General features: G+C 54.4%; 1 protein-coding gene across 3 annotated transcripts in view; it reads right to left on the bottom strand.

The window, feature by feature from the left end:
• The window catches only part of CDH4 (cadherin 4), a 496,939-nt gene that overhangs the window by 414,167 nt on the left and 58,856 nt on the right, over positions 1-23,916 (bottom strand). Inside the window, exon 1 of one of the 3 annotated variants that reach the window (XM_072801633.1) lies at positions 4,045-4,171. The exons of the other annotated variants lie outside the window; for them this stretch is intronic. The gene's annotated coding sequence lies outside the window, so the exon portion shown is untranslated. Of the gene's footprint in view, positions 1-4,044; positions 4,172-23,916 lie in introns of those variants that run through there. 3 annotated transcript variants of the gene reach the window in all.

The raw sequence follows: 23,916 nt of genomic DNA, 5'->3' as shown, positions 1-23,916 counted from the left end.
GATCTCACTTCTGAAGAGCTAAAAATTACTGATGATAAACATTGGTCAAATAAATCCAGCAAGGTGTAATGAGGTTGTCTCTCACGACCCAGCAAAGTTTATTCGCCACGCAAGTTTGTTTACTGACACAATTTCCTATGAGAACAGATTAAAGAGGAAGATGATAAGACTGTCTCAGCAGAAGAAAAAACTGCAACGCGAAGTCACAGCAAACTAGCAATGAAAGAGAACTTTCTAGACCTCATAAAGAGTATCTTTTAAATCTACAGCAAACCTCGTTCTTAGTGGCGAATCATTAGAGCCACTGCCTTGTAAATGAGGAACAGAGTTATCTGCTATTAGCATCTCTATTTAACAATGACTGATTAACAAGAAAGAAGAATCCAAGGTACAAAGAAATGACTTAAAATAACATTATTCATAGATGACATGATTATCCACATGGAAGAGCCTCAAAGAATCTGTAATTTATTAGAAATTAGAAACTGAACAGATTGCTAGATACCAGATAAATTTACAAATGTCCACTGCATTTCAATACTCTAGACTGTAAAGACCATGGAGTTTACTAAGAGATGACATTTCCTTTTTAAAAATATTTTATTTATTTATTCATGAGAGACACAGAGAGGCAGAGACACAGGCAAAGGGAGAAGCAGGCTCCCTGCGGGGAGCCCGATGCAGGACTCGATCCCGGGACCCCGGGATCACGACCTGAGCCAAAGGCAGATGCTCAACTGCTGAGCCCCCCAGGTGTCCCAGGAGATGACATTTCTGATCACACAAAAAATATGAAGTACCTATAAGTAACTCTAACAAATGTGCAAAGAGTTTCTGGAGAAAATTTTATATTATAGGAAGACATTAAATACTTGCATAACGGAGAAATATACATCTTTAGGGCAAATATATCCGTTCTCACCTAGTTGGGCACTGGGTTCAAAAGAATTCCGATCAAAATTTCAGAATATTTTTGTGGAAGGCAAACGCCTTCCAAGTGTATATGGGAGAAGAAAGGATCACGAACAGGCAAGAGTGTCTTGATGAGAACACGGTGGCAAACTGCCCGACGGACGCCCCAGACTCAGAACCAAGCCCACATCAACGCAGGGCAGTGCTGCGGGTTTTGAGAAATGGAAAATCCCAAAACACACCCACCACATGCGTGAGAAATTTCCATACGAAGAACCGGCGTTGGAAACCAGCAGGGAGTCGAACAGTTAGTTACCCGCTGAGCCATCTGAAGAATCACATTTACTTCTGCGGAGAATAAATGAAGTGAAATTGTATTTCGATCTCACATCAGTTACGCAAGCAGGCCCCAAAGGTCGAAGGGCTTCAACGGGGACTTTAGAAGAATTTTAGCAGCAAACGTAGCAGAGTCCTTGCACGATCTTCGGTTAAGGAAGTGTTTCTTTTTGTGAGACACATGAAAAATCAATATACATAGAAAACAATTGATCACCTCCCGGCAGGCAGTTAGGAGCCTGTGTTTGCCAAAAGACGTCACGAGGAAAGTTGGACAAGACGTTAATTGGGAGGAACTATTTGCCACATTCAAATCTAAGAAAGAACAAGTGTCTAGAGCATATAGGTGACCCTTACAGCTCGGTGAGAAGATAGCAACTTCACAGCAAAACAGGTAAAAGATCCAAATGACCCCTTAACCATAGAAATAAAAGAACGTCAAGCAAACACGTGAAATGATGCTCAACGTCGTCGAGAAATTTCGAAACGGACATAAAAATCACAACGGCAAGGTAAAAGACTTTTTTTTTAAAAAATCTGACCTGAACCCCTGGCAACTATTTGAAGCCATAGGAATTCTTAGACATCACTGGTGGGAATGTCAACTAGTGACATTTTCCAGGAAGGGTGACACGAGGGGTCCTCCTCCCCACGCCAGCAAGTTCACGTGGACCTGAACACTCGGGAAGCTCGTGCTCATCGACACCAGAAACAGTTAAATAAGCAATTCACAGGGGTACCAGTCACGGAAGGAGGAACCTGGGAACCAATCGAGGCCCGTGCACGGCAGGTGCATACGTGACGCTCTAGTCATACAACAGAACCATCTGCGTCGGGGACCAGCGAGACGCCGCAGCCGCGAGCAGCAACGTGAATGCGTCGCAGACGCACATCTTATTTTTTAACGTTAAAAATCCGTGTGCACAACCAGATGCACGTTACCGGGCTCGACGCTTTGGAGAGACACCGAGAAAGTCTACGTTTTCCAGGCTCAGAGGCTCGGGCACAGAGATCTTGACGGGTTGGCTCCAGGCCGCGGTGGCAGAGCTGGGTTGGGGTCGACGTCGTTAACCCTTTGTCTAGGCTGGTTCTCAACTCAGTGAAAGGAGCCAGTTCAGGGGGCACAGGGTACGGTCTCCCATTTCTACAAAGCTCAATCAACGAGCAAAACAAAACCATGTGTTACAGGAAACGCTAAGCACAAAAATTCAGGGGAGCGATGACCGGTGAGGGGCGGGTGGGTGTGTGACGGGGCGGGGTGCACAGGGGCATCCACGCCCCTTCCACGACCGGAAGGTTCTGTCTTAACGTTGGGAGCTTACTGTTCCATCTCTTAAAACATACGTGCTTGTGTTGATATTTCATAGGTTTAGAAACTATCTCAGGGGAAATAAAAAGTAAAACATATAAATACGTAAAGTAAAAACACAGAACACGACCCCATCGAAGAGAGAAGGCTGCCAGCCTGTCCCCTGAGCTACATGGGCGGCAGCCCTGCAGGGGCAAGGGCGGTGGCCCCCCACCCATCAGTGGGCCTCAGAATCCCCCGACGGCTTGCTAACACCCCACTCCTGGTCCCCGCTCCACGAGTACCTGCCTCAGTGGAGTCCCCCCAGGAATCTGAGCTCCCAACAGGGGGTGCTGGTGACAGTGGTCTGGGGCCACGCTCAGAAGCACAGGGCCCCTAGGACCCTCCCTGCCTCTCACCATCTCATCATCAGCCTCACCGTGGCCTGGCCTTGAACCAGAGTCCCTCATTCCAAGTCCACTCAGCTAGAAGCAAGACACAGGCCAGGTGAAAATCCTGGGATTTTACAAAAGCAACAGTTGGGACGCCTGGGGGGTTCAGCGGTGGAGCATCTGCCTTCGGCCCAGGCCGTGACCCCGGGGTCCTGGGATCGAGTCCCACATTGGGCTCTGTGCAGGGAGCCTGCTTCTCCCTCTGCCTAGGTCTCTGCCTCTCATTCTCTCTGTGTCTCTCATAATAAATAATAAATAATCCTTTAAAAATAATAAATAAATCCTTTAAAAAAATAAATAATTAAAAAGCAACACCTTTTCTCCTGTCCGTGCACATGTTCACGGCTGGCACGTGTGCCACGGGGATGACCATGTAAGCCTGCTGGCCCCGAGCTCCCCGGGAGCCCTTCCGCCCGCACACAGGGTTGTACCCCATCCGGCTGAGCCCCTGAGCGCACCCCGAGGCAGAAGGGGCCAAGCCAGCCTCCCGGGAGGCCAGGCCGCAAGGTGCCCGGAGTGCCAGGGGCACCGTGAACAGTCCCGAGCCTCACGGAAGGTGGCCAGGTGCTCAGGGAGGCGGCTCAGAGGCATCAGAAGGGCCGGCGGGAGCAGCTCCAGGGACCTGCCACCTCGCCTGCTGCCACAGGCCTTCCTGGGACAAGGCACTTGGGGGGTGGGGGTGGGGAGCTGGTCAGGAGACCCCTGCGAACCAGGCAGAGGGGCGGCGGCGGAGTCAGGGCCCCTGTTCCAGCCCTGCTCCAGGCGGGACCTGCTGGATTGTTCCCGGTGAGGGTACGATGACGGGTGGAAATGCCCGCCACGGGCAACTCGGAAGCCACGGTAGATTTTCTAGATCTGGGCACTGTGGCTCCCTCTCCCCACACCCTGGCACGGCGCGTCTGCTCACGCCTCCCTCCGCGCCGCCTCCCTCTCTGAGCCGCCTCGGGCACCAGCACGGAGCTCCTGGGCCCTGGGCCCGGCCTGGCCTCCATCCCCGGCTCTCCCCGCCCGGGGGCCCCCGTGACCGGCCAGGCTGGGCCCGAAACCCCCGCTTACCGCCGGCGGGCCCGGGACCTCTTCATCACGTGTGTCAGAATGTTATCTGCGCCCGCGTGTGCGTGTCTGCGTGCGTGCATGTGTGCGAGGGAGGGAGATCTCCGATGCTTCTCGAGCGATGGAAACCCGGCAGGCGGGGCCCATCTGTCTGTTTGGCCGGTGCATCCCCATCACCCAGCCCAGCACTCGGCAAACACCAGACGCCCAGCTAGATCTGTGTGATGAAGCAATGAATGAGCGAGCTAATGAATGGACGTGCGGGTGGGCGGCGGGGGAGGAGGAGACGGTCAGCTCGCACGTGCAGGTCACACGGCCCCAGGCAGGACTCGCGGCACAGGCGTGTACACGTGACCCGAGCGTTGGGGCTGGAGGGCGGGGAGGGGGGGCCGCCGCTGCCCCACTTCACAGGTGAGAGCGGCAGCGCCCCCGGGCTCGCCTCCACTCACTGAGGCCGTCCATCCGCTGCGTGACCGGCAAAGGGACACGCGGGAGGCACGTAAAACGCCTTCCTTCCTGGTGGCTCTTCAACGAGCTGGAATCTGCTCCATGGGCTACCGTGCGCGTTCTCTGGAATTTCGTCCTGCGGCCAGCTGCTGGGTCGTGTCCTTGGGCCAACACGACCTCGTGATCCCACCCGTCCTCCCCGCCGCGTGGCCCTGGGCATCCCACGGGGCGCCTGCCAACCTTAGCCCCTGGGCTCCACCGTCCAGACCCATCCCGAGCCACTCCTGCTGGTGAGACACGGACTGCTGGTCACCTGTGTGCCCTGAAGACTGTGGCCTCCATGAAAGTCGGAGCTCGGCTCCCCCGCCACGTGGGAAAAACAAACCCCTCCCCGCCCTGGGACCAGGGCTGGGGCCGTGAGGGGTAGTCAGGAGCCGGGCCGGCCGGCCTGACATCACGGTGCCGCCTCTGCCCACCCTGAGCACTGGCCTGGGGCACTGGGAGCCGGCTGCCTCGGCACAGGGACGTCCCCATCCCGACCTCACGCCTGCACCATCTCCCTGTCCTGGCCGCTGGCTCTGACTCCTTGCTCCACCCTCGCAGTGTTGGCTCCGTCGCCTGCTCTTTGGCACATGTGCACCCCTGGAAGGAATCCGCGCTGGGGTCCCGCACACACGATCGTCACAAACCAAATCCTAGCGGGAGCATCTTCCTTCTGGAAACGACAGGCACTGAGCAGATTAGAAGGACGAGGCCCGAGCCGCGCATCTGCCGCATGGGCCGGGCTCGCCACGGCTCGTGCACCTGCCCCGGGAGACCACACCTGGCCGCGGGGCGCACGTCCTCGCCGAGGAGGCAGCTGCCTCGCTCGTGTACCCGTTTCCCCAGGTTTGCTTTTCTCTTTCCAACACACGTCATCACAAGAGCTAAGGAATGATTTTTCTCCCCCGCCGCACCCTGCCCAGAAGATCACGGGAGCGCACATGTCCTGGCAAACGGACGCATCCACACTCGTGGCCGGAGGAGCCTAGAAGGCTCTAGAAGGCTTCCAGAGCGCAGCCCCACACTCCACGCGGACGGAGATGTAAGTGCTCCGCGGCCTCCTGGCTCTAACTCAGCAGCGGGACCAGCACCCCCGGACCCCCAGGCAGAGCTGCGGTCTCAACGCTGCGCCTCCCGAACTCTCCGACGCCCGCTGCTTCTCCAGCCCGTGTTCCCCAAGTATCCGACCTAAGTCGTTAGAGCGGGGCTCCCGTTCCTGGGATCCGAGGTCCCCCAAGTCTTTCCCCAAACTCCTCCTGGGGCACTGTGATGCCGCGCCCTCCGCTGGGACCTCCGCGGAGATGGGAGCGGCCAGCCGACACTCCTGAGGCTTGGAGCATCAGCTCACGTGTACACAGCCCGTACGCATCGGGATCACCGTCTCAAAGTTGGGTTTCTACGCCTTTGATCATTCTGGCTGTTTGTCAACAGATTCTATAAAGTTGTTTTTTTTTTTCTATTTTGTGTTAAGTTCAGAAACTTTCATGATTTGCAGGCTCCGGTACCTGGTCCACAACTGGGCCCTAAGAGCATCTCTGTGCCTTGACTTCCCTCCTCCTGGAAACCCTCCCCAGTGGCCTCTCTCCACCCCAGGAACATCCCGCCTGGACCTTTGTCACCGTGTTCACCAACACGCTGCTCTGAATCCTGGTGGCTTTGACTGTGAGCTCCTGGGCAGGGCCCTCTGCCTGGCTCCTGGGGGACACGAACAAACGGCAACCCCTGGGAACGAGCGGCTGACGGAAGGAGCGGAGTCCCAGCTGAGAAGCAGCCCCGAGACGCTGGCCGCAGCTCTCGCCAGCCCCGTCCCTGCCACCCGCCGGCCCCCCACTCTGCGTCCTCATTCCCACCCAGCGCTCTCCTCTCCGAAAGCCCCTCAGAAATAAGGAACTCCTCTGTTCCCCATGGCACAGCCCCGGGGGTGCCCGGCACAGGCTCTGCACACTCGGGGTGCACGTGAGCCTCCGCCACCCTTCCTGACGAAGGTCTGGCTGAGATCGCCTCTGCAAGGTAGCGGCGCGCAGAGAGCCGGCCCCACGGGCGGCCTGGCTCGGGCTCTGACGACTCTGGTTATGACTTGGGTTCAGTGAGAAGAGAGAGCCGCGTGTGGCGGCTACTTCCATTTGGAACCGGCATCTTGCCAAGAGTCCCAGATTTCGGGGTGGGGATATTATTTGTTATTCCTTCCAGAAAGGCATCGTCTCTGTTCACTTTCCTTCCGAGGATTTGTTTGATCTGTTGTCTTATCTGAGCTTATTATGGCTAATTACTCAATAAAGAACTTCCTTCCTGGGCCTTTCCCTTTAAAGTGTCATCTCGTGGGGGCGAAGTCGCTGTCTGCCTCTTTTGATTCCGCTCCATCAGAGCCCAGCTTTCATCAGGACGCGCCGCAGACTCTGACGGGAGCAGTTAGTGCAAATCGAAGCCTCTGGATTCCTCCTTCCCTTTCGCCTTTCTCTCCAAAGCCCAGAGATGAAGCATGTGGGGAAAGGCCGTGGTGGCTCTGGATCCCCCGCCGCCCGCCCCCCCCCCCCAGGAAGGCACCGGGGCTCTGCTCCGCCGGGGACACGGGCTGCACACCTCATTTACCGCTTTGTGGGACAGAACCAAGACCCCAGCCCAGGCCCCGGAGCCCTTGGAACCTAGCGCCGGGGCGGCCAAAACACAGCAGCCTCAGCTGACGGGCCATCCGCGTGCTGGGAACTAGGGCTTCTCCAGGCCAGTGTTTCTAGAATGACCCTGGCACTGGGGCCTGTGCTCATCTTACTGCTGGTTTTCCCAGGAAAGGGGGGGAGAAGCACATGTACGCGGACCCTCGGGTGCACACGCGTGGGCACGCAGTTTGGGGCCACGTGCTGGAGTGACCCTGGCAACGAGCACCCCCCTCCCCCCTGGGAAGTGCCCGCGAGACTCAGAGTCCGTCACTCGGCAGGCTCAGGAGGGCCCGTCCCCTGGTAGCGATGTGTGAGTCCATTGTTTCTTTAGGAAAAGAAAGCCAAGATGAGAACTCACTGACCCAGAAACTTCCCTTGGAATTAATGAACTCGGGCTGCCAGCAAGTAAAATACGGGCGTGCTTCCTTGCCGGCTGATGCCCGGCACCTCTGCCTCGCTGCCTCCACGTCCTGGCTTCCCCTCCTGACCTTGACAGGTTTAGGGACATCCGTGTGGAACGTTCGGATTAGAAACACCCCCTGCCCCACGTCCGAAGGCGGGGCGCCCTGCCGTCCGGGGCTCGGTGCACCGCGGAGGAAGCCGTCTCCCTCCCGCCACCCCGCGCGGAGATCTACAAGAGCATTTGGCAGGACGACTCCCTGCCGGGCGAACGGTTTTGTATGGTTTTATGTGTCTTCCTCTCCTTCAGCTCCCGCGTTAATGGGATGGTTCCCTCCGGTGAGAAGGACTGTCTCGGTCCCAGGCCAGGCCCCCCGTCGCCGTAGCCTCTGGCACCCCGGCCTGCAAACCCCCGGGGGACAGGTCTGCGCAGAGAGCTGGGAAGGGCCGTGGGTCCCCCTGTCTCCTGCAGGAACACAGGGGCGCCTGTTCGCAAGGGGCTGGGCTTCAGGTTCTCCTCATTAACAGCATAATGAGGCTGATTAAAAATGTCTTTGCTTAGTGGCAAGGAAACTGGAAGGGAGCTGGCGAGAAAGCCACCGCTCATTCCGCCTTTGTTCGCCAGGATTTATGGACTGTTTGCTCCGGCCCCTCGGGAGGCAGCGGGGCAGGGAAACCGTGGGGCTGGGGCTGTGCGCCCGGAGCCCGCAGCGAACCGGAAACAGCCTCAGGCCGTGGGGACCGCCGGACCGGTGTCCCTGGGAGCCAGCTGCAGGCCCGCTGCCCCGGGACAAAGGGCTCGGACCCTGCTGAGCTCGCCTCGGTGCACGGCGGGCTGTGCGGAGGGCAGCAGACACGGCTCATCATCCCAGCGCGCCGGCCGAGGAGACCCTTCCAGTAGTTTCGAGGCCTCCACGTGGGAAACACTCCTCCTAGCTGGGCTCACACTTCTCTCATCCACGCGGAAGACAGTGAGGACAAGTCACATTTATTAACGCGTCTTATTGCAACTGGCAATTAAAGCACATACATTTGGGAGAAACCAAGCACCCGGTAAAGCTGTTCTGGATTTTGAACCTACAAAATCAGACTTTTTTTTTTCTCACAAAGAATTATTTAAAAACAACTACCAAGTGGTCAGTTACGTAGGTGCTGTAGGGGGTCCCGGGGGGTTAAAAACAAAAAACAAAACAAAACCCAAACCAACAGGAAGCCCCAGTTCCCGCCCTTGGGGATCATGAACTCAAGGTCAGGAATGACGGGCGGGCTTACAGTCCTGCTGGGGACGGAGCTGCCGTGTGTGGTCTGCGCTGTGTGTCAGCACACATTTGAACTGTAGGAACGGGAACACAGGACCACAGCGAATGGGTAAGACCCAGAGAGGCCCTCGCCAGCAGGGTGGACACCTACGCGCACATGGGGCCCGCAGCAGGGGTGGCAGCGGGCAAGATGTCGCCAGACCTTAGCCAGCCACCCCCGCCTTCCCGTCCCCCTCCAGCTCTCTGATGGAGCCGAGAGAGATGCTCCACGTCCAAGGAGACGCAGGGCATGAGAGAAAGCGCCAAGCAGGCAGGTCACCGCTCAACACGGGCGGAGTTTCTAACAGAGCAGCCCAAGAGGGGAGCCTGGGCCATGCCCCCAGCTCCCCCACGTGCACCCTGCACAGCCAGCTGTTTGGTGGAGGTAGGGTCACGTGCTGAAGGGGCACCCCAGCACCCGAGGGGGAAACACGTACCCCAGCACCTCGCTGAGGGGGGAGCACATCACCTTCATGGTGCACCCTAAGCTGAGACAGCTTGAGGAATCTGGACCTGCCAGTAATTTCCTCCTTTCTTAGAAACACGTGGTCCTCATCAGAACCATCTCTCCCTCCCAAGCAGCTGCCAAGGGGAAGAGGCGAAACATGGACAACCTTTTTGAACTAAATTTCACATTTTTTGAAAGTGTACAGTTAATCCCAACCGAGATCCAATCTGCTGACTTTGAAGTATCCCGAACTGGCTGATTTTCAGTTGGTTTGGCTTGTTTTTTTTTTTTTTTTTTAAGGGATATTTTTCTAATAGATGAAAAAAATTTCTTTTCATGCTTCACTAATGCAAAAACAGCTGAACCAATTTAGCTCAAACTTTCTCAATAGCTTGTTACAATCCTAATTAAAATATTCACATACGGCACAAGCTTTGGGGAAACATAAGATTGCACTGTCACTCAAATTCTGGCTGAATATTTACAACCAACTAAACAGAAAAGCAACTGCATGGATTTTACTCTTTGTTACCTCTTGAAGAAAATGCAGCCAGACAATTAATGGTGAGGGGATTAAAGCAGGTAGGGGGCATGGTGTTTCTCTGCTTGGCTGAACTCATAAACAATTGGGCGTAAAGACTCTTGGGGCTCTTGGCTGAGCGGGGCTGGGGTTAATGCCAAAGACCTCATTTCCCCAGGTCTCCCGGGAAACAGTGGCTCTCAGCTCAGGGAATGGCTGTGCCAGCAGGTGGGAGCGGGTAGGCGCCCTAACAAAACAACACGTGAGGCCCCAGATGTGTCACCTTCCAGCTGCAGGACTTCAGGCAAAGTGCTAAACCCTCTACCTAGACGAGCTCCCCATCAGTCTGGTAGGAATAGTGATAAATCCCAGTGTGAGAATGCACGCACAAGTCTTAGCTCACCACTGGGCACACAACGGATGCTCTATAAATGTCATTGCTGTATTTTATCAATCTCCCTCAGCAGCGCACCTAGGCAAAGACAAATTCTTGAAGGAAAAGCATTGTGGAAAAAAGTATGACCATTCTGGAAACGAACTTTTAGCAAGTGCATGATAAACTTTATCCCTTCCAAAACACCAGGATGCTCTTCTGACACCTGGTCATTTCCAGAATAACCCATTGGTGTCTAATTCCATAGATGTCAATGTCCTTATGGGCTGTGAGGAATGCAGGGGATTTTCCAAACTTCCTGATGGTTTTCAGTTCTTATGACTGCTCTATGTATGTGCATGTATGTGTATTTACTGACACATACATGGATGGATGGATGGATGGATGGATGGATGGACGGATGGATGGACAGATGATTGGATTGATCGACAGATGCATAGATGGATAGATGGATGGATGGATGGATGGATGGATGGATGGATGGATGGATGGAATGACAGATGCATAGATGGATGGTTGGACGGATGCACATATGGACAGATGGATGGATGATTGGATGGAATGGTAGATGCATAGATAGATGGCTGGCTGGCTGACTGGATGGATTGATAAATGCATAGATGGATGGCTGGCTGGCTGGATGGATGGATGATTGGATGGATTGACAGATGGATGGATGGATGGATGGATGGATGGATGGATGGATGGATGGATGATTAGATGGATGGATGACTGGATGGATTGATAGATGCGTAGATGGATGGCTGGATGGATGATTGGGTGGATCGACAGATGCATAGATGGATAGTTGGATGTATGCATGACTGGATGGATCAATAGATGCATAGATGGGTGGATGGATGGATGATTGGGTGGATCGACAGATGCAGATATGGATGGATGGATGGATGGATGGATGGATGGATGGATGACTGGATGGCTGGCTGGCTGGCTGGATAGGTAGACAGAGGTGGAAGACAGATACATACATACACATATAACGTACAGGTAGATGCGTAGATAGAAGACACATGTGCAGAACATAGGTGTGCTCACACACACGTGTACACGTCTACATGCTTTCCCCCTGTCTTAGCTATCAGCTACTATTCCTCAGTGTTCTCCATAGTCACATCTTGATCAGTCTCCATGTTTCTTCTCTTAAATCAGAGAGCTGGAGTATGTGCAATGGTGTGGTGGTGGTGAGGCCCGTGCAAGAGCTCAGGACAGACTGTCATCTCCATTCTGGATGCATGTGTTCTGCATTTTTTGGTGTTTGTCTCAGATCCAGACATCTCTGCAAGAGGAAGATGTATGTGCACCCCACCCCAACCCCCTTGGTCCCACAGAGGTCCCTTTGAGCCCTGAGGGTATGGAAAGCCTGCACGAGGGCTGACGGGAGCGTGCTTCCCTCCAAACACACGCTCCTTAGGTTGGCAGAGGCAGACCGAGCATAGTCCCCGCTCCAGCCTTTCCAAACTTCTGTTTTGCTGGTGATCTCCTGACTCAGACCTCAGTTCAGGGTCTGCAGGCTGCAGGGAAGATGTGCTCACTGTTTATTGCCTGGACATTAAAGGATTTCAGGGTCTTTGCTCAAAGAACTAAAATGGAGTGTTTTCCTCGCTCCTCAACGACGCGGACGATGATTGGAGGGGTTTTATTCCCACAGTGGCTGCATCAGATGTGCTGACTGTGAAGCCAAAACCTCAAAGCCAGCAAGAATTACATCGGCTTTGCTTTTCTTTATGAGAAAATGGCCTATAAAATGTTAACGCGTCACTCCCAGTGTGGCCAACAGCGCCTAATTAACAGGGCCCGCGTAGGTGTGGGAGCCAGGCCTGATGGCCAGTGAGGGGCTGTGGCCCGGGCCCCCCAGCCGTCCTCACCCCCAGCCTGCGCACCTGTGGCAAGCTCCCCTGAGACCAGGAGTGTGGGGGGCAAACATGGGGTGGGGGCTGACATGGCCAGGAAGGCCTGCACGGGCATGGGACGAGGCCACCGTGGGGAGCCCACCCAGGGCCACTGGCCACTTGCGGCCAGGCCAGGAGGGAAGGTGGAGGCTGGCCAGAGGCAGATGAGCACTAGGATGCAGCAGACGGTGCGTCACATCTGGGGCCTGGGGCAGGGTGGGTCTGAAAGCTCCCTCATCTCTTCTCTGGACTCTGCTCTCTGGTTTCTACCAACAGCGGCAGCAGCAGCCATGCTCTGGGCACCTGCCGCGTGCAGGCACCTGCTCCACAGCCAGACTGGACCACCACCCACGAAGATCCATCCTAGGGATACTCACCTCCTGGCAGCACTCGGGGGTGGTCTCAGGGGGACGAAGATACTCATAAGAGGGCAGGCTGGGAGCTCAAGCACAAGTATGTGGCCCCCACCACGAGTCCTGGGGAGCACACTCTTTGCCCCGAGTCCATGGGAGCACCGTCTCTGCCCCGAGTCCTGGGGAGTACCCTCTCCACCCTGAGTCCTGGGGAGCATACTCTGCCCGAGTCCATGGGAGCATCATCTCTGCCCTGAGTCCTGGGGAGCATCCTCTCCACCCCGAGTCCTAGGGAGCACACCCTCCACCCCAAGTCTGGGGGAGCAACTTCTCTGCCCTGAGTCCGGGGGAGCACCCTCTCCACTCCGAGTCTGGGGGAGCACCCTCCTGCAGAGTCTGTGCTCTCACGCCCCACCACCACCTGGAGAACAGCCCAGCTCCGCAGGGCAGCCTTGCTCAGCCCTGGTCCGCTGGTCCGGGGGCCTTGGCCGGGGGGCCGTCTCGAGCCCTGGAAGATGCTTGGTGGCACTGCAGCTTCTGTGCGCCGCGGCTAGCAGCCCCCTCCATGGTCATGACAACCGAGAATATCCCCGGACGTCACTGAGTGTCCCTCGGGGACACGATCACCCGCAGGTGAAAACCAGCATCACACAATCTTGCGAGCTACCGCCGTGGCCGAAAATTCTTCGCTCTCCACACGTGAAAGCAGAAAAACAAAGTCTTCCAAGAGTAAAGCTGAAAATAAGCCTCTCCACACGAGGCGGGGCTGAGGGGGTGGAGAGATCCCTGCTCTCTCTCGTGCTCGGAGGTCAGCGCCACTGAAGCCGCCGAGCTACAACACAACTTTGTTTCTCAGCTGTTTGCAGAGCGGCCCCTCGCAGGGTCCCGTGTGCAGTGCCGCCTGTCCGCAGGAACGTGAACTAATCAGCCCCTTCTACGGGCAAATCATAAAGAAAAGAAAGCGAGTAAAGAAGAGAGAAAATAAGAAGGGAGTGGAGGGGGGCCTGGATGCGAGGCCGGCCGCAGGAGGACGGGTGTCGGGAACGGGCCCGCGCCCACCGCTGCCGAGTAAAATCTGGCTTCCCACGAAGACCCATCCATGGGGCCTCAGTATATTAAGGCCGTTTACAAGGTGATGAGTGAGTTCACGGTGGAGACATGAATTTACGGGCCAAGGTGGCCGGTGTCACGCAATCTGTGATGACTCGGCACATAGCCAGGGCGGCAGGAATTTCGTCAAATGGAGGAAGCACGTTAGCTTCAGAGGACCCGGCGGCCACACAGTCGAGACCACACCGCCAGGAGCCACATCCCCAACCCCGAGGCCCCAGCCCTGCCCACCAAGCTTTGCCTCTGGGGGTGGAAGAAGCCAATTCATCATAACGGGCTCCAGAAGCCCATGAGGCATCGGAGCAGAGTCCAGACGTGGAGCTCCGTCGGGCAAGTAAAACAGAGAGTCTCAGGCGGTTCAAGAAGCAGAGGAGCCAAGAGTGTCAGAGTCGGGCAAGGAAAGGCAGCGCCCTGCCCCTGAGGTGGTGGGAGGGCAAGAAGACACTGTTGGGGTCCCCAGGGCCTGATTCCCACCCGGGGCCCTGGCAGCCCAGCAGGACACACGTGGACCGAACCGATCTCCTCGGCACATTGTACTTGGAAGTTTGGAGGCTTCCAGAGTCCTCGGACCCGTGTCCCTGAGTGGGAAACAGACCCCATTCCTTGCCCTCAGTATTTCACACATTCATAGGGTGTCAGGTTACTTGCTGAGCTGTTCAGAAGAACTCAGAAGAGCAGAAAAAAGCACCAGGCGGCACGCTGCCCGAAAGATGTGCATGCAGCAAATAAAAGAATTAATGTGCCACATATATAAAGAGCTCCTATGAATCAATAAGAAAAAGCCAAATACCTTAAAGAATATAGTCTTCTATGCAGATATACAAATGGTCCCTATAAAACATGATACGTTCAACTCTACTAGTTATCAGGGAAATTAAAAAAATTTTTAAGAATATAATGTTTTAATTACCAGATGGTCAGAAATTTCACCCCCAATTGGTACTGAAAATACCAAGTACTAGAGAGGCTGCCCAGAATGCGCACACTCTTGGTGGGGATTTAAATGAGTAAAGTCATTTTTAAAGGCAACTTAATGTCTTTCCCACGTTTGGATGACTTCACCACAGTGTAGAAAAACACGTGCTGTAATGAGCGGCAACACACGCCACGACCTATGTGTCATCAATACTAATTAAACCAATCAGTGGGACGTCCAGTCTATGGGATACTCTGTAATTTTTTAAAGTGAGTAAACCCGCGTGTTCCTATAACGCATGTACTCCAGGGCATATGAGATTTAAGAAGCAAGTTGAACAAAAATATATATATAAAATCAATTCCATTTGTGCTAAAATATTTACCTACATTTGCATATCCATGGAAACACCCAGAAAGGTGCCAAGGGGAGTGGGGGGCTGATGGGGACCCTCGGGGTTTGCTGGACTGGACTTTGACAATGGCAATGCATTCCCATAGGACTTACGGGGTAGGAGAGAGAGAGAACAGAATTATGAAATGTCCTGTGTGCCATCCCCTTTTGAGGGGTCGCGGGTCATCCTTCCGGATGGAGCCTCCCTGAAAGGACACGTGTTGTGCCCTGACACCGGCCAGGGAGGTGTTGCTGAACTCAGGCCACAAATGGCTGATCGGCACCCATTTCGGGTCTCATTTAAATTGTGGGCTGTTTCTTTTTCTTTTTAAAGAAATTTTAGTCACGCGTTAGATGAGATGGAAGAGATGTCATTTCTAAGAATGTCCAGAAACTCCTGACAGCCCCGCTCTACATCTGTCTTCCGCGGGGCCTGAAGTGACTGTGCATAGTTTTATAGCAAGCCATCGAGAGGCGGCTACGCAGCCCGCGCCGCGGAGGACGGCCAGAGCCAGGGCCCCGTCGTGTGGATGGGCAGGGCACGGTGACCTGGGTGGTGGGCAGACAGGCCCGGCCCCCAGGTCTGAAAGAGACGTGACCCCAGCTGTGCTATGGGGCTGCCCCGAGGACAGAGGGGGTGGACAGGCTTCCCCGCGTGGGCCCTGGGGCCCGTCCACCGGGATGGAGGGAGAGGACAGGCTTCCCCATGTGGGCCCTGGGGCCCATCCACCAGGATGGAGGGGGCGGACAGGCTTCCCCGCATGGGCCCTGGGGCCCATCCACCATCAGAGCCGCCCCGACGGCAGAGGTGACCCTGTCCAAGCACGGTGTCTCCTGTGGGAACGTGGCCTGTGTCGGGCCCACCTGGGCCTGGAGTGTGAGCGCTGTCCTCCTGACTCACTCCCTGGTTTGTACGGAGTTTCCTTCCACAAGTATCTCCAGAAAATAAAGAAAAGCTACAAGTTGGTCCCCAGTTTCACGTCCCTTATGAGGACCCCGGTTTCCTGGCTCAAGACACAGGCTCTCCTGAGGCCACGTGAAGGGGGCAGCTCAGCAGAGGCCAAGGCCGGTGGCCAGGGACGGGCTCCATGACCTTGGCTGGGGGAGGACGGGGCCTGGCTGTCCCGGGTCAGAGGTCTCCTCCCAGTGGGGCATCTCCTCGCCTCTCTTAGACGACGGCCCCCACGCAGGGCAGGGAGGTGGTCGGGTGGGCTCTGAGCACTGGGGTCCCCCGGGGCCTGCTGAGGGCTCTGCTGGCCCGTGCATCCTGCGTCCTCTGCAAGTGCCCTGATGAGGTCCCCACCCACCTTAGCAGGTGCTTCATTCTGGGGGGCCTCCCTCCCTGCTCAGGGGAACCGGCAAGGCCTTCCCCCACGATGCTGTTTACAGAGGTAACTTATTGCTCAGAGCAGGGCTCCCCATTCACCGCGGGACAAGAGGCTCAAACGGGACAGAGCTCTGGAGAGCCACAGTCCTCTACCCCACAAGCCCCCACGGAGGGGTCTGCGCCCCAAGTCTACACCCACGCCCCCAGCCCAGCACCCAGCCAGCGCCGCGGATCCTGGCACGGCCAACGGAGAGGTGGGACACAGCAGGACATCGCTCTGCTCAGCCTCCACGTGGCCCAGAGGGATTTTTCCTCACCTACCGTGTAAATTAACTGGCTCACACCTCAAGTGGGTGTTTCTTCCCTGTGATTCGATTCACAGCAACCATTAGCCAGCACTCAAGACGACCGCTAGCTACCACGGTAGACACAGTACACCCCACCCACGCGGGAGCCGGACAAAGCCCTGCTCTGAGGACAGGTGGGGTGGATGTGGCTTCTGTCCTTTCTCCTGAGAACCACCAGCTCCCCCCTTAGCAGGCAGCCCCTGGTGGGGGACAGGCGGGGCACTGGGCTCCCTGCTACCTTCTCCTGATGACAACGGTTTGTCCCTCTAGACCCACCCGGCTCCAGAGATTTGGTCCATGTTCAGCGTAGAGAGGCACTCGGTCCCACCCCAGAGTACGACTTCCGTACACAAAATCCCGGATGCCAGGGCCACACAGCATCAAACACGTAATAGAAAGACGGTGGTACAGTGTGGCCCTGCTTCCTGCCTGCCTCCCCGTCCACGGAAGGCCCGGGCGGCCAAGAAAGGACCGCGGCTGTGTCCCTCCTGGGGAGCCAGAGGCAGGCAGGGCATCCCTGTGCTCTTTTTCCAAAAATGCAGCTTGAAAACACAAAGAAAAAGCAAAACAGAAGCATTTTTAAGGCGCTGCGTCAATTACATCAAAAGAACCAAACGGTTTTCTCTCTCTTTCATTCCAGAGACGAGAAGCAGTCACTCGCCGTCATCTGATGGCTTATTCCAAGCCCGCGCGAGTCACCTCTGAAATGACACGTCCTCCCGTGCTCCCTGACGTCTCTTCCCACACTCGTCCACCCCGCCCGGGGAGCCAGGCTCCAAGCCATTTGGAGAGATTTAGCCAAAGGACACCACGAAGTATAAATGGGTTCTGGATTATCTAAACACGGGAAATAGAAGGAAACTAAAGAGAACAAAAAAACGATGTTCTCACTGGAAGTTCGGTTTTAAGGTTAGAGAAAGTCTGGGCGGAATTCAATCTTCCTACATTTTTGCCAAAGAGAACTGCTGGCAATAACTCCTTTGCGGAGAACACCAGCAGGCTTCTGCTCTCTCCTGACTCGCTTGCTCTGAATGCAGAAATATTTAGCATCACCCCTTGCAAAACGGGCCCATGGGAAGTCACCAAACTCCAGGATCTGGTGTGCACACGGGAGCGTTTTCCATGAGAAGCACACGCGTGGGTTTCCAGACTTCCCTTGATCACGGTCATCTCTAACGACGGGAGGGCTACGGGACAGTCCGGCCACCATACAAAGTGAGCGCCCGTGTTTGCACACCCCAGACATCCAGTCCAAAGTCCCGATCGGCCACATCAGCTGCAGTCTAGGAGGCCGATGGCCTGTTCCAAACCAAGAAAACGCAGCCTGGGTTTGCACAACACACACAATTGTGCGAAGATGACGCGAGGCGAGCTGACGTTTCACGAACCCCCACGGTGGGCTCGGTTTGCTCTGCAAGCGCCTGTGATTCCCGACCTCGCTGGGTGGTGGACCTCCAGGTGCACGAGCAACGGGAGCGGCCTCCAGCGTCTCTCGCAGACCTGATTATTGCAGAGAACTGGAAAGCTCTAATTCATTTTAAATAAACACTGACAGCTGCCATTAAGAATCCCTTCTGCGATTTGTCATAGATATTTATACTGAGTCACCCCAGGAAAAATCGTGGGAGTCAATATCCTGTTACATTTGGTAAAGTATGAAAAGGGAAAAATGTGTTGATAGTTGGGGTATTTTTTTTTTTTTGCCTTTAAGCAAAATCCAAGTGAGAACATTTAGAACAATCTAAAAGAGAAGGCTGCTCACCTGATGGCATGTATTCTGGTAAAAACAGGTAAGCGTCGCACGCAAACTCCATCGGCACCGATGAGGCATGCCCACCGAGGTGCTGGCAGGTCAGGAGGGGTTTGCCCGCAAGAGGGTGTCGGGGCCACCCAGGGGATGAAGTTTTAGGGTTGGCCCCCTGAGTGTCAGGTCCCTTATTGGAACAGGAGTGAGTCAGGGGTGCTGTGGGTTCTGACTGTGAGGTCAGGGCCTCAAGGGAGTCCTGGGGATGAAACGTGAGGAAAATCATGGCTCCTGATGTTGGCAGCAAAGTATGAGACCATGTGATATGCGGTTTATTGGATGCAGGTGCCATGCTTTCGGGGAACTAGGAAAGCTGCTGAATGACACCATCTGGGATGTGGATGGAGATGAGGGGGACGGGCCAGGCACCTGGCTACGGACTGAACAGGACTCACATCCTATCCCAACGCAGCGCACGTGGCTTCCCGCCTGGGTGAGACTCAGCTGGCGAGCCTGGCTCCCGCTCCACTCCCGCTCCTATAACCCACCCTCCATGGGCAGCAGGGGGTTGTCCAAATCCCGATCGATGGCATGCTGCTGCCTGAGACCTTCCAAGAACGGCACCCGGACTCCTTGCTGCCCTTTCTACCCCGCATCTCGACATCCAGTGATGAAGTTCCGCAGTGCTGGCGATGTTAACCTTGACTTAACCAATTCTAGACTCAGGAAGGTCTTACTCTGAGCATGTGTCTGTGAATTTGTGTTAACATTACAGTTATCACCAAAAAAATCAGAATACAAATGTCAAATCCCAGACCCTAGGAAACAAGATTCAGCCAAAAATGACAGAGTGAAAACTTAATATAAGAAATGTCAGAAAGTATGGAACTTTACAAATTAACGGGCAACAGGGAAAAGCAACCCCTTCCTTCTTCGTGAACTGGCCGTGTGGCCCTCTGGCTACCTTGTCACTGGGAAAAACGGCAAACCCAAAACCAAGGATACCGGAGGACGTTCACAAGAAAAGAACAGACGTAAAATTTCACTGAGTTGGGATCCCTGGGTGGCGCAGCGGTTTGGCGCCTGCCTTTGGCCCAGGGCGCGATCCTGGAGACCCGGGATCGAATCCCACATCAGGCTCCCGGTGCATGGAGCCTGCTTCTCCCTCTGCCTATGTCTCTGCCTCTCTCTCTCTCTCTCTCTGTGACTATCATAAATAAATAAAAATTAAAAAAAAAATTTAAAAAAAATTTCACTGAGTTCCGCTCTCTGGCTTTCCATTTTAAGAACCTTAACGTATATCTGTTTTGTTGCAAATTACCTCAAATCCTTTCAGAATGTAGACAGAAGAATGATAAACAAATATGGAAAACCCAACAGACTCGCCAAGCAATCCCAGGACCAGCACGTAAACTGAGGGCACGATTGGATTCTCGCTCCGAGTGGTCCTTGCCTTGGAGCAAAGAGCAAGGCACGCCACCGTCCTACCCGACCTACGAGGCCAGCGCGCCTCCCCACCCTCCATCAGGCCCTCCTGCTGTTCTCGTACAACTTCCGGGCAGTCCTGGGCGCCTGCTAAGGTCTGTTATTACATCTCCGCGGCTTCGTCCAGAGTTCTTTCTCCTCCTTCTGCCTGGACTATGCTCTCCTCACTCCTCACTCCTCACACGGATATAATACTCGACATCTACGTCAAGTCTGTGTTTCAGGGAGCCTCTCGGGGTTGGCGTATTTTTCACGGCTGCCCCTACAGAGTCCAGCCTCAGGGATTCTTCCCACTGAGGTGACCGACCGTCATTGCTGTGACGGGCACTCTGCCGCATGATGCAGACCCAAGGGCCCATGCCTTCTTGGGGCGTAAAGCCTAGAAATCGTGCATCAAAAATCAATCCTTTGACAGGGCGCCTGGGCGGCTCAATCAGTTGAGCGTCTGACTCTTGGTTTCAGCTCAGGTCATAATCTTGGGGCCGTGAGATCGAGCCCTGCATTGGGCTCCGTGCTCAGCAGGGAGTCTGCTAGTGATTCCCTCCCTCACTCATGTGTGTGCATGCACACACACTCTCTCTCTCAATCTCTAAAATAAATAAATCTTAAAAAGAAATCAATCCTTTGAAAGGCACAGCTACCAGAAAAAAACGTGTTCAGCCAAGACAACAGAATAGAGAAGACACAAGCCCGGCCCACGGCAACTGGTTTGTAAGACGGACACCTTTTCATAAGCACTGAGAGCCTGGGGTCATTTGTTACTGCAACCAGAAGTGACTGATACTGATGCCGACTCGTATCAGAACAGCTGGCAGGTTTTACGCTGGAACGGGGGTGCAGGAAGCAGGGGCGCTGGGGAATAATGATGCAGGTTCTGGCTGCAGGATCTTCCACACACACTCCCATTCCGTGAACACATCCCACCTGTTGGTTGAGATCCCTCTGGGTTCTGACACAGACACACGACGTACATGTACACGTGCCCGCGTACGTGCTTTCCCGCGTAACTGTTTAAGAGTTCTAGCTAAATACTGTTCTTTTATGGACGTGGCTCCCAATCTCTTGATTGAAATCTCAATGAAAATTATTTTTTGGCAAAGACTACTAACCTGAAGTTTCTTTCACCTTAATTCATAACCGTTTTTCTGTCTCGTGTTCCGGCCTAGACCAGATACCATCTACTTTTCCACATCGCACTTGCAGAGTGAAAACTCTCAGGAACACAACACGTTCCACAGCAAAGGCCTACTCGAGGGCGCCCTGCCTTTCCCGCGGAGCTGGGGGTGACAGCACAAACCAGTACCTACGGGACCCCAGAGGCAGTGCGATCACTTCCTTAGTGACCCGTGTGGTCATCCATGAGGCTCAGAGGAGATGCAAATTTGATAGCATCAGGACACGGCTGCATGATTTCAAATATTTAGGATTCTTTAATTCTTTTTTTAAAATAAATTTTTAAAATATTTTTATTTATTTATTTATTCAAGAGAGAGAGAGAGAGAGGCAGAGAGAGAAGCAGGCTCCATGCAGGGAGCCTGATGTGGGACTCGATCCCGAGACTCCAGGATCATGCCGTGGGCTGAAGGTGGTGCTAAACCGTGGATCCATCCAGGGATCCCCGGATTCTTTAATTTCTTAAAAAAAAAAAAAAAAAAAAGGCTACTGTACATTTGGGTAACTTTCACAGAATTATAAACCCCGGACTGTTCATCCAGGAACTCACCCGCCATGCCTCATCAGGCACCCCCAGGCCCGGTGGTTCTGAGGGAAGCACGTTCAAGGCCGGAGCTGACCAGAGGGGAGGTCGTGGGGGGCCCTCCCCGCTCCCAAGTGAGCGGTTATGAAACGCCCGGTTGTTATAGTCCGTGGCCTCCCGAGAAGCTGACGCTCCCTGTCTTCCAGGCCCGAGGCCCAGAGTGGGCCGTCATCCGTAATCCTGCCCTGGTGTCACCGCGGCCAGCGGGCCTTACAAACTGCGGCCTCTGCGTTGTACAGAATGTCATGAGCCCTAGACCCTCGGCTTACACAACCAGGCTTCGGTGTGCAACCCGCTTTCCACCAGAGCCCCGGGCAGGAGAAGGCTGCGGATCTTAGGAACTACTTCTCCCGGGGCCGGCGAGGGACGTGGGCCCGTCCAAGCCCTGCACACTGGCTCTCTGTTCTGTCACCAGGCAAGCCCCCACCTCTCGCCTCCGAGATGCCGTGTACCAAAAACAGTCATGAAAATGTGGCCGACAGATGGGTTTACAAGCCCTCGGCCAGTCCCTTCCAATTACTCAGCTCCCTATTAATAGCACACAGGGATTAGCCAGCCACGGGGTTCACCATCGCAGAAGAGCGAGCTTCGGCTGCGGATGATGGATCTGCCAATGCACTCATCTGCCGGTTTCCAAGACTGCTGGCATTCATGATCCGAGCTCCTTCCTCCACCTAAGTTTATGTTAAATAAATATGTACACACAGAAGCGCATGCAACCTTCTCCTGGCAGTTCAGCAAACACCGGTAATGCCACGATTGGGCTACTTCCCAGCTCCCCGATTTGGTCAATATTAAGCCACAAGATTGTTTTCTTTGTCACTGGAGTCATTCATTTCCGCCCCGAGTTTACTCAGCTGAAGTGGAAGGTCAATAAAAGTAACAACAACAACAACTGACGTTTCTGGGGGCCGAGGGATGTGCCCCGTTCCACGCGGAGCGCCGCCCCCGCCCGTGATCACCGCCAACGGCAGCACCCCACCAGCGCGGGCTCCTCCTGGGAACCGTGGGCAGATTCACAGAGGTGCCTGCGATGCCCACCACTCGACGGAGGGCTCTCGCCCGGTGTTTCGCCTTCATCACCCTGAGCGCAGAAGCGCGGGACCCTGCCTTTCGGAGGAGGGGATGGACCGACCTGGGGTTTGATGCTACGCCTCCTCACAGGACCTCCTCGAGCCGCTGCCACCTGCTGCTGCTGCCCAATGGGAAACCGTTCCATGGAAGACACAAGGAAGCATCTTGGAGTTCACAGTCTAAACTTGATTGCGGAGCTTTGGCCAGGTTAGCCCTCCCTGGGCCAAATGCTAGGCTAGACAGGACGATCTGTACCCATTGTGCATGGCTTTAGAACAAAGAGGCAGCAAACATAACCAAAAAGGATGAGAAACCATGGGGCTTTTTATGGCATACTCTATTCTTGGCCCAACAATGATTTTAGGATGAGCGACTTTATTACGTCATCATAGAATCAGATCTAGAAAATCCAAAATGCCGTCCCGTGGGCAGACCCCTTTGGCAATATCCCCAACAGACGGGACCTAGCCTTGGTCTCCTTGCCCACGACTGACTCCCTTATGTGGTAAACAGGGGCATTGGCAGCTGGTCCACACTGGGAGGCTCTGGGGTGAGTGACTCGTCTCTGTGTTCACAGAAAACCATCTCCTGGACATTAGTCAGCCACTGGTCTCCATGACTGCCGGGCCAGAACGAGTCTCCTCCTCCAACCACCTGCATCCTCCAGACAGCTGGTCTCCCACCCCTGCTCACCCTTCTTCCCCACCTCTGGACCCTCTTGTTGGGATTACTCATATTGTGCAGTCACATAGTATTTTCCAGTCTCCCATTCAATTTCAGGTTTTAATGATGGGATTACACTTACCTGGGATTCTAAATTATGTCAAAGAGGCTTTCTGGGAATTATGATTTCTTAATTAACTCATCTTCTTAAACTCAGTAATACTCTTTATATTCATAAAATGAACTCGGAAGCAATGAGATGGCATTTAAAATCTGCAAGCAAGTAACTCTTTAAAGGTTGTGACTAATTCTGAGGGCTTTTCCCTTCAAACATCCTAAATTGGCTGCTCTAGATGGGGTACATCCTCTTGGGAATCCTTTGTAAAATCCCACAGTCTCTCGTACAGAGTTCAACATGACCCAGATTTTAGCTAGAACCCCAAATTCCACCTCTGCTGAGAGGACCTCGTTTAAGAATAATTATGTAAAATCTTTTCATCAAGTCTGTAACATATAACTAAGAAATATTTCAAAACCTACAGGGATCCCTGAGTGGCGCAGCGGTTTGGCGCCTGCCTTTGGCCCAGGGCACGAT

Source organism: Canis lupus, chromosome 26 (genome assembly GCF_048164855.1).
Source record: "Canis lupus baileyi chromosome 26, mCanLup2.hap1, whole genome shotgun sequence".
Taxonomy (NCBI): domain Eukaryota; kingdom Metazoa; phylum Chordata; class Mammalia; order Carnivora; family Canidae; genus Canis; species Canis lupus.
This window is presented reverse-complemented; position numbering and strand designations above follow the sequence as displayed.